We start from the raw sequence: 9,915 nt of genomic DNA on the forward strand, positions 1-9,915 counted from the left end.
TTGCAGGACTACAGGGATCAAGCAGGGAAGTGGGACTGACTGAATAGCTCTGTGGAGAGCAGGCATGGACTCGATGAGCCAAATGGCCTCCTTCTGTGCAGTAAATGACTCTATGACGAAAAAAATCATCCTCTCCGACACTGTCAGCTGATCAAAACCAGTTCAGGAGATCACATTGACCATTTGTTATCTGTGAAACCACTTACTTATTGTACGATGCGATCTCTGCCCCAGTCAAGAACCAGACCAGCCTTCTCATTTGAAGGAATGCAAAGAGTTAGCACCCACCTCACCAGCCAGCAATGTACTCCAGAGGCGCACTACACTCAGAGAAAAGGAGAACTGCCTAACAATCAGCTTATTCCTACTATTGCGTAGTTTAAATGCAGGTCCCCTGGTCCTCTCCAATATGTCAAACTGGAACAATCCATCAACAGGTACACTACCCAACCCATTCATTATTTTATAAATATCTATCAGGCCACCTTTAAGTCTACACTGCTCTTCAGTAAGTCCTGATGCAACTACATTCCATGACTGTGGTATATTTGTACAGGTTTGTAAAATAAATGAGTTCAGGCAGCCCCAGTTCATTTCTAAGTTCACCAATCTAACCTCGATTTGTGGATCATGTTGGGATACAGTAAAGGGGCTATATAAATGCAAGTTGTTGCTTATGAGGTAAAAGGTTCTACTGAAAGTGGATTTCACAGGACAGGACTTCAAGAAGAACAGCTTTGTCTTTTTGTTGGGGTGGCGCAGTGGTTAGCACCACAGCCTGACAGCTCCAGCGACCCAGGTTCGGTTCTGGGTACTGCCTGAGTGGAGTTTGCAAGTTCTCCCTGTGACTGTGTGGGTTTCTGCCGGGTGTTCCGGTTTCCTCCCACACCCAAGACTTGCAGGTTGATAGGTAAATTGGCCATTGTAAATTGTCCTTAGTGTAGGTAGGTGGTAGGATGTGATAGGAAATATGGGGTTAATGTAGGATTAGTATAAATGGGTGGTTGTTGGTTGGCACAGACTGAGTGGGCTGCAGGACCTGTTTCAGTCCTGTATCACTCTATGTATATTTCATACCAGATTTACAAGATAGGTCATAATGTACTCTTCAGAATATCATGCCTTGGATAAAGTGTCAACTTTTATTTCTGTAAGTTATGGGAAGATTTCAACATTCACCACCTAATACCAGAGGAAAGCTCAGAGATTTATTGAGCTATATGCCAATTGGAGACACAGAGCAGAGTCAAACTGACCTTTATTGTCTTTGTCACGCCAACTTGCTTTGATGAATGATAATTTTCTTTAATCCAATGACTGTAGATTTGAATTTATTGTCAGGCAAGGCCCCCACCGACCAAGACTGAAGCACACATTATTTCACCACATGAACAGTAAAAGAAGGCATATGGTGTGTTAGCCTTTATTAGTAGGGGGATCGAGTTTCAGAGCCACGGGGTCATGATGCAGCTGTACAAAACTCTGGTGAGGCCGCACCTGGAGTATTGCGTGCAGTTCTGGTCACCGCATTATAGGAAGGATGTCGAAGCTTTGGAAAGGGTGCAGAGGAGATTTACTAGGATGTTGCCTGGTATGGAAGGAAGGTCTTACGAGGAAAGGCTGAGGGACTTGGGGTTGTTTTCGTTAGAGAGAAGGAGGAGGAGAGGTGACTTAATAGAGACATATAAGATAATCAGAGGGTTAGATAGGGTGGATAGTGAGAGTCTTTTTCCTCGGATGGTGATGGCAAACACGAGGGGACATAGCTTTAAGTTGAGGGGTGAAAGATATAGGACAGATGTCAGAGGTAGTTTCTTTACGCAGAGAGTAGTAGGGGCGTGGAACGCCCTGCCTGCAACAGTAGTAGACTCGCCAACTTTAAGGGCATTTAAGTGGTCATTGGATAGACATATGGATGTAAATGGAATAGTGTAGGTCAGATGATCGGCGCAACATCGAGGGCCGAAGGGCCTGTACTGCGCTGTAATATTCTAATTCTAATTCTAAAAAACTTACAATGGCAAGCCCCTGACTGGGCAGAGTAACAGACAGTGTTGGAACAATGAGGAACCAGTCCCTGCCCCAAAACACAAAAGAGACCTGCTCAAACCAGTCAGTCACTTGACCATCTGCTGGCCAACTAGGGGGGTTTTAAATTGGAAAAACAGAATTTGAACTCAGAAAGCCATATGCTCCTGGTGGAATGGAACCTCCTCTCCAGTCCTGCCTGCCTCCATCTCTTTTCCACAAACTGAATCTTGTGAAAACACATGAACCTCAAAGAGAGAAAACTCTCCAACGTGAACAAGGTTTAAGAAGAACACTGGGCCCCAAGGAACAACAAGACTACCTAAAATCAAGTGAGCTCGAAGCACAGTAAACAAGAAGCTCTTCTGATATTTCTTCAAACCCCACTCTACTATATTTTCCTCTCCTCTTTTCTGCCCCTATTTGCAGGTGTGTATCACATGTGCATGCTAGCACAGGTGCGTCATATATCCATAGGCGTGAATCGTATTACAAAGAACAAAGAACAGTACAGCACAGGAACAGGTCATTCGGCCCTCCAAGCCTGTGCCGATCATGATGCCTTTCGAAACTAAAACCTTCTGCACTTCCGGGGTCCGTATCCCTCTATTCCCATCCTATTCATGTATTTGTAAAGATCCTTAAACGTCACTATCATACCTGCTTCCACCACCTCCCCCGGCAGCTAGTTCCAGGCACTCACCACCCTCTGTGTAAAGAACTTGCCTTGCACATCCCCTCTAAACTTTGCCCCTCGCACCTTAAACCTAAGTCCCCTAGTAACTGACTCTTCCATCCTGGGAAAAGGCATCTGACTATCCACTCTGTCCATGCCACTCATAACTTTGTAAACCTCCATCAGGTCACCCCTCCACCTCCGTCATTCCAGTGAAAACAATCCAAGTTTATCCAACCTCTCCACATAGCTAATACCCTCCAGACCAGGCAACATCCTGGTAAACCTCTTCTGTACCCTCTCCAAAGCCTCCACATCCTTCTGGTAGTGTGGTGACCAGAACTGCACGCAATATTCCAAGTGTGGCCGAACTAAAGTTCTGTACAGCTGCAGTATGAGTGGCAATTTTTATACTCAATGCCCCGACCGATGAAGGCAAGCATGCCGTATGCCTTCTTGGCTACCTTATCCACCTGCGTTGCCACTTTCAGTGATCTGTGGACCTGTACGCCCAGATCTCTCTGCCTGTCAATACTCCAAAGGGTTCTGCCATTTACTGTATACTTCCCACCTGTATTAGATATTCCAAAATGCATTACCTCACATTTGTCCGGATTAAACTCCATCTGCCATTTCGCCGCCCAAGTCTCCAACCGATCTATATCCTGCTGTATCCTCTGACAATCCTCATCACTATCCGCAACTCCACCAACTTTTGTGTCGTCTGCAAACTTACTAATCAGGCCAGCTACATTTTCCTCCAAATCATTTAAAGATACTACAAAGAGCAAAGGTCTCAGCACTAATCCCTGCGGAACAGCACTAGTCACATCCCTCCATTCAGAAAAGCACCTTTCCACTGCTACTCTCTGTCTTCTATGACTGAGCCAGTTCTGTATTCATCTTGCCAGCTCACCTCTGATCCCATGTGATGTCACCATTTGTACCATGAGGGACCTTGTCAAATGCTTTACTGTAGTCCATGTAGACAACATCCACTGCCCTTCCTTCATCAATCATCTTCGTCACTTCCTCAAAAAACTCGATTAAGTTAGTGAGACATGACCGCCCCTTCACAAAACCATGCTGCCTCTCGCTAATATGTCCATTTGTTTCCAAATGGGAGTAAATCCTGTCCCAAAGAATCCTCTCCAGTAATTTCCCTACCACTGACGTAAGGCTCACCTGCCTGTAATTTCCTGGATTATCCTTGCTACCCTTCTTAAACAAAGGAACAACATTGGCTATTCTCTAGTCCTCTGGGACATCACCTGTAGCCAATAGGATACAAAGATTTCTGTCAAGGCCCCAGCAATTTCCTCCCTTGCCTCCCTTAGTATTCTGGGGTAGATCCCATCAGGTCCTGGGGACTTATCTACCTTAATGTTTTTCAAGACACCCAACACCTCCTCCTTTTTGATATCGACATGACCCAGACTATCTACACACCCTTTCCTAGACTCATCATCTACCAACTCCTTCTCTTTGGTGAATACTGATGCAAAGTACCCATTTAGTACTTCGCCCATTTCCTCTGGCTCCACGTATAGATTCCCTCCTCTGTCCTTGAGTCGGCCAACCCTTTCCCTGGCTACCCTCTTGCTCTTTATATACGTATAAAAAGCCTTGGGATTGTCCTTAATCCTGTTTGTCAATGGCTTTTCATGAGTTTAAGTTTAAGAGTTTAAGTTTTAATAAAACTTCACTTTTCTCTTTTAAACCAAAGAAAGCCTGTTTATGCTCATTTCTTTGCCTTATTATTGGAAAGCTGTGAACAAGGTATCACAAAGGGGGAGCTCAAAACACAGTGTGTTTATATCCTACATTGCAAGGCTTGTGAGGTGGAGACGAAATGTCTGCTCATTCCCCAGCAAGAACCAAGACCAGGAAGTTTAAAGGAACCACCTGTTCCTTTCAGCAAGAAAGAAATACTGATAACTGCTATGTTTGATTCACTGAGTGGCTGTCATGTGACAAGCCCCACCCCATTTGTGGTTTTAAGCTTGTGTCCTCTGTAGCAAAGAAGAAACTTCTAGACTCTGACATGTGCAGACCCAAGTGGGGGGGGGGGGGGGTCCCCCGCTCTCTCTCTCTCCATTTCAGCTTACTAGCTTCGAACACTGCCTGTTGACTGACCATCTTTGCACACTCCGGCTACAATCAGAAACCCCTTTGGAGGAAATCATCCGCATCGCTCTCTCCAAGAGACCCACCGAACCAGCCATCTACCTCTTCAATCTAAAAGACTCAGCACCACCGAATTCAGCAAGAAGCTAATCAAATCATCAAATGCCACAGACTGTATAGCACTTTTATTCTATGGACTCTAACTCAACCAATCTCCCTTTTCCCACTCTGTAACCTATTTGTGTGTGTGTAAACCTCTAGTGTGTGTGTATGTGATTGAAAGTTGGCAGATAGTATATTATTTTTATTAGTTTGGTTTAGTACAATAAAGTTAACCTCTTTCTTTGTTAAACTCAAGAAAACTTGTCCAACTGGTTCTTATTATGATCATAGCAAGTAAGTAATCAAACACCTATTGAACTGGTCAGTATATTCACTTTAAAAAAGAATTAAACCTGTTGTGGTCAAACAAGGAGAGGGAAAAAAGAAAACCCTTCGACCCCTCCTCACTTGACCATAACATCTTCCATATATTGAATGCCAGTTGCCAGTTTTCTGCCCATCTGACCAGTCCATTGATGTATCCCCGTAGTCTACAACTTCCTTCTTCACTATCTCTTAATTAATCTTAATTCAGCTTTTGACTTCTGGCAGTTAATTTATTTAGTCCTCAGTGTGGAATTAGCATGAACAGGAACAGAATAAGTTAATTGTTATATTCTGCCTCAGTAGGGTAGCAATGGGAGTTGATTTACCGATTGCCAAGATAAAAAGAAAATAAACCAGCAAATGACAAGATCTTAAAAGGAGCAGAAATACTGGCAAGTCACAAATGGTCAACCAACATTTTTAAAGAGGAAAGATAGGTTAAAATGAGGGTGAAACCCTTTGTTCAACATATCAGAGATTCTCGATCATTTGTCCTTAGATATATACCTCAACTAATCCAAAGCACACATTAATACTTTGTGGTAATACTTAGAAAGCACATTTCATGACCTCAGGACCTCCCAAAGAACTTTCCAGCCACTGAAATACTTTTAAAATGTAGCCACTGTTGTAATGTAGGAAATGCAGCAGCCAATTTGCACACAGCAAACTCCCACAAACAGCAATATGTTAATGACCAGATAATTTGTTTTTAGTGATATTGATTGAGAGATAAATATTGGCCACAACACCAGCGTGAACTCCCCTTCTCTTCTTCGAATGAGTGCCATATGATTTTTTATCACCATCCGGGAGGGCAGATGGGGCCTTGCTTTCACTTCTCAGACTAACGAATATATGGCAGCGAGGAACTATAACGAAAAAGTCAGCTGCCATCAAGATCGATTTGTTGCTGTGAATTCTTTCCCTCCTATTCTATATGGTCACTCAACTTATGAAGCTGTCATAAGAACATTCAAAGTATTCCAGCAGTGCAGCTGCAAGTAGTTTTTTTCCAAAGTTCTGACCAAAGGTTAGAAGTTCAATCATGTTTCATTCACTTTTAGGGCACTACATTTGCTAAGTTCATACTGGGAAGTCCTGCCTCAGAAATGCAACAGCAGCCATATTGTTTAAACCATGCTTTAGGTGTTCCTGGCAGCTACCTGAAATGACCATTTGGATAGATGTAATTAAAACATTAAAATAGGGGTCCAGTCTGTGTATTAGCTCTCTTTTGGGAAATTGGTGTCCGGGTGATTTTGACTCGATTATTTTTAAGCTAACCCAGCAAACGATGGTGGGAACGCACAGGAAGCAGGAGGCTGCAGCAGTGGGATGAGTCTATGGATGGTCAAATTTAGGCTGATTTTCAGGCTTTGTTGGGCACTTTTGGCTGAGTTTAGGACGTTTATTGATCGACTTTTGGCTGCACCTGCACTGCTTTACTTGGTTGGCAGCAGGGAAGAATGGGGATATTGCTGGGATGGCCCTTGAGGTGGAAACACTGGGTGGAACAGCAGTAGCAACAAGCAAGGCAGTGCAAACCCGCAGAGGCTCAAAGAAGAGGCCAAAGGAGGGAAGGGAATTCTGGAAAAGAATTTCAAGCCTGAACATGTCAGAGGTGTGGTGTATGATGGGGCTCCTCTGCAGCAGGCAGGCAATCACTGACCTATGTTGCCTGGTTCAGCAGGAATTGGATCAAATGCCAGGGCACACATACAACACTGCCTGAGGCTTTGAATGTAATAGCGGCCCTCAACATCTATGCCACAGGCTGCTTCCAGGATACAAAGGTGTCGCCAGCAACTTCAGTCCATTTGCTGCCCATACAATCATTAGGCAAAAATGGTAATCCCAACTGTGCCAAATGTATCCTTTTTTCCCTAAGATAATCTGAAATTTGCACTAATTTAGATGAACATTATTTCTATGACTTCTGAATTGGGGTGGGGGGAGGGTGGTGGTACGGGGGGTTGGGGGGGGGAAGGCATATGCACAAGGGAGCAAATAGGTTGGTGTATTTCATTATTCTCCACTAACTGTAGGCTGTCGCTCAGTGGAAGCAACCTCTGGGTTAGTAGACTACGGGTTCAAGTCCCATTCCAGACACTTGAGAACATAATCTAGGATGATGCTCCACTGCAGGACAGAGACAATATCGGCAACAAAATTAGGCTCCATGGTGCCCATGTTTTCAGAGTTTTGGGTGCAGAATAAAATTTGCATTGTGTGTGTGCACTGTGACTCACATCGGACACCATTTTGGTGGGGGTGTAAAGAGCATGAACTCAAAGTATGGCAGAAGCAGGCAGGTCATGACGTCAGTCAGCACATAATGCTGGTTTGATGCCAGCAGTGCCATTTGTGACTTCAACTCTCCAGCTAATGCCCTCTCTTAAACACACACAGCTGAATTTGCATTCAGAGTAGCAGAGGAATGGGAGTAGGGCAGTTAGTCCGTTGAGCCTGTTCCACCATTCAATGAGATCATGGCTGATCTGCGGCCTAACTCCATATATATCACTTTGCCCTATATCCCTTAATACTTTTGGCTGGCAAAAATCTATTAATCTCAGCTTTGAAATTAACAATTGGTCTAGCATCAATTGCCGTTTGAGGAAGACACTTCCAAACTTCTACCACCCATTGTGTGAAGGAATGTTTCCTACATTCACGACTGAAATCTTCTAAATTCCAGAGAATACAATCCTGATTTGCTTAATCTCTCCTCATAGCTTAACCCTTGGAGTCCAGGTATCATTCTGGTAAATCTACTCTGCACTCCCTCCAAGGTCAATATATCCTTCCCAAGGTGTGATGCCAGCACTGCTCACAGTAACTCCAGGCGTGGTCTAACCAGGGTTTTGTACCCACTTGCATTCTAGTCCTCTCAGTATTATGGCCAGCATTCCATTAGCCTTTTTGATTTTTTTTCTGTACCTGTTCATAACATTTTAATGATCTGTGTACCTGGATCCCCAAGTCTCTTTAGACCTCCACCATTTCTAGCTTTTCACCATTTAGAAAGTACACTGTTCTGTCCTTTTTAGATCCAAAGTGCATGACCTTACATTTGCTTACATTGAGATCCATTTGTCAGTTTTCCCAATCGCTTAATCTATCAATATCTCTGTAATTTTACACAGCTAATGGTACCATCTATCTTTGTGTCATCAGCCAATTTAGATATGTGGCTTTCCATCCCATCATCTAAGTCATTAATCAATACAGTAAATAGCTGAGGCCCCAAACCAGATCCTTGTGGGACACCGTTGGTCATTTCCTAACATTTAGAGTACCTGCCAATTATTCCTACTCTCTGATTCCTTCCACTCAGGCAATTTACCAACCAGGTCAATAGTTTTCCTTCAATTCCATGAGCTTCAACTTTAACTAACAGTCTCTGAGGAGGAATTTCATCAAATGCATTCAGTAAGTCTAGATAAATAACATCCATAGACATTCCCGTTTCCACTACTTTGGTCACATTTTCAAAAAATTCAACTGGATTCACCATGCTGGCAACCTCTGACCCCCTGAAAATTTTCAAGGCTCAATCACCCTATCCTTAATGTTAGATAGAGCAACTTCCTGACAACAGGTGTTAAGCTAACTGATCTATAATTCTCTGCTTTCCCTCTCTCACCTTTCATTACAACTAGGAGCAGGAGTAGGCCATCCGGCCCCTCGAGCCTGCTCCGCCATTCAATAAGATCATGGCTGATCTTTTCGTGGACTCAGATCCACTTACCCGCGCTCTCACCATATCCCTTAATTCCTTTATTGTTCAAAAAGATATCTACCTTAGCTTTAAAAACGTTTACTGAAGAAGCGTCAACTACTTCACTGGGCAAGGAATTCCATAGATTAACAACCCTTTGGGTGAAGAAGTTCCTTCTTAATTCAGTCCTAAATCTGCTCCCTCTAATCTTGAGGCTATGTCCTCTTGTCCTAGCTTCACCTGCCAGTGGAAACATCCTCTCTACTTGTATCTTATCTATTCCCTTCAAAATTTTATATGTTTCTATAAGATCCCCCCTCATTATTCTGAATTCCAATGAATATAATCCCAATCTACTCAGTCTCTCCTCATAAGCCAACCCCCTCAACTCCGGAATCAACCTAGTGAACCTCCTCTGCACCCTCTCCAGTGCCAGTACATCCTTTCTCAAGTAAGGAGACCAAAACTGCACACAGTACTCCAGGTGTGGCCTCACCAGTACCTTATATAGCTGCAACATAAACTCTCTGCTTTTAAACTCAATCCCTTTAGCAATGAAGGACAAAATTACATTTGCCTTCCTAATTACTTGCTGTGCCTGCAGACCAACCTTCTGCGATTCATGCACAAGGACACCCAGGTCCCTCTGCATAGCAGCATGTTGCAACTTTTTACCATTCAAGTAATAATCCTTTTTACTGTTACTCCTACCGAAATGAATGATTTCACATTTATTAACATTGTATTCCATCTGCCAGACCTTTGCCCAGTCACTCAATGTATCTATGTTCCTCTGCAAAGTTTCACAGTCATCTGCACACTTTTCTCTGCCACTCATCTTAGTGTCATCTGCAAACTTTGACACCCTACATGTGGTTCCCAACTCCAAATCATCTATATAAATTGTAAATAATTGCGGTCCCAACACCGA

This window comes from Heterodontus francisci, chromosome 4 (genome assembly GCF_036365525.1).
Source record: "Heterodontus francisci isolate sHetFra1 chromosome 4, sHetFra1.hap1, whole genome shotgun sequence".
NCBI lineage: Eukaryota > Metazoa > Chordata > Chondrichthyes > Heterodontiformes > Heterodontidae > Heterodontus > Heterodontus francisci.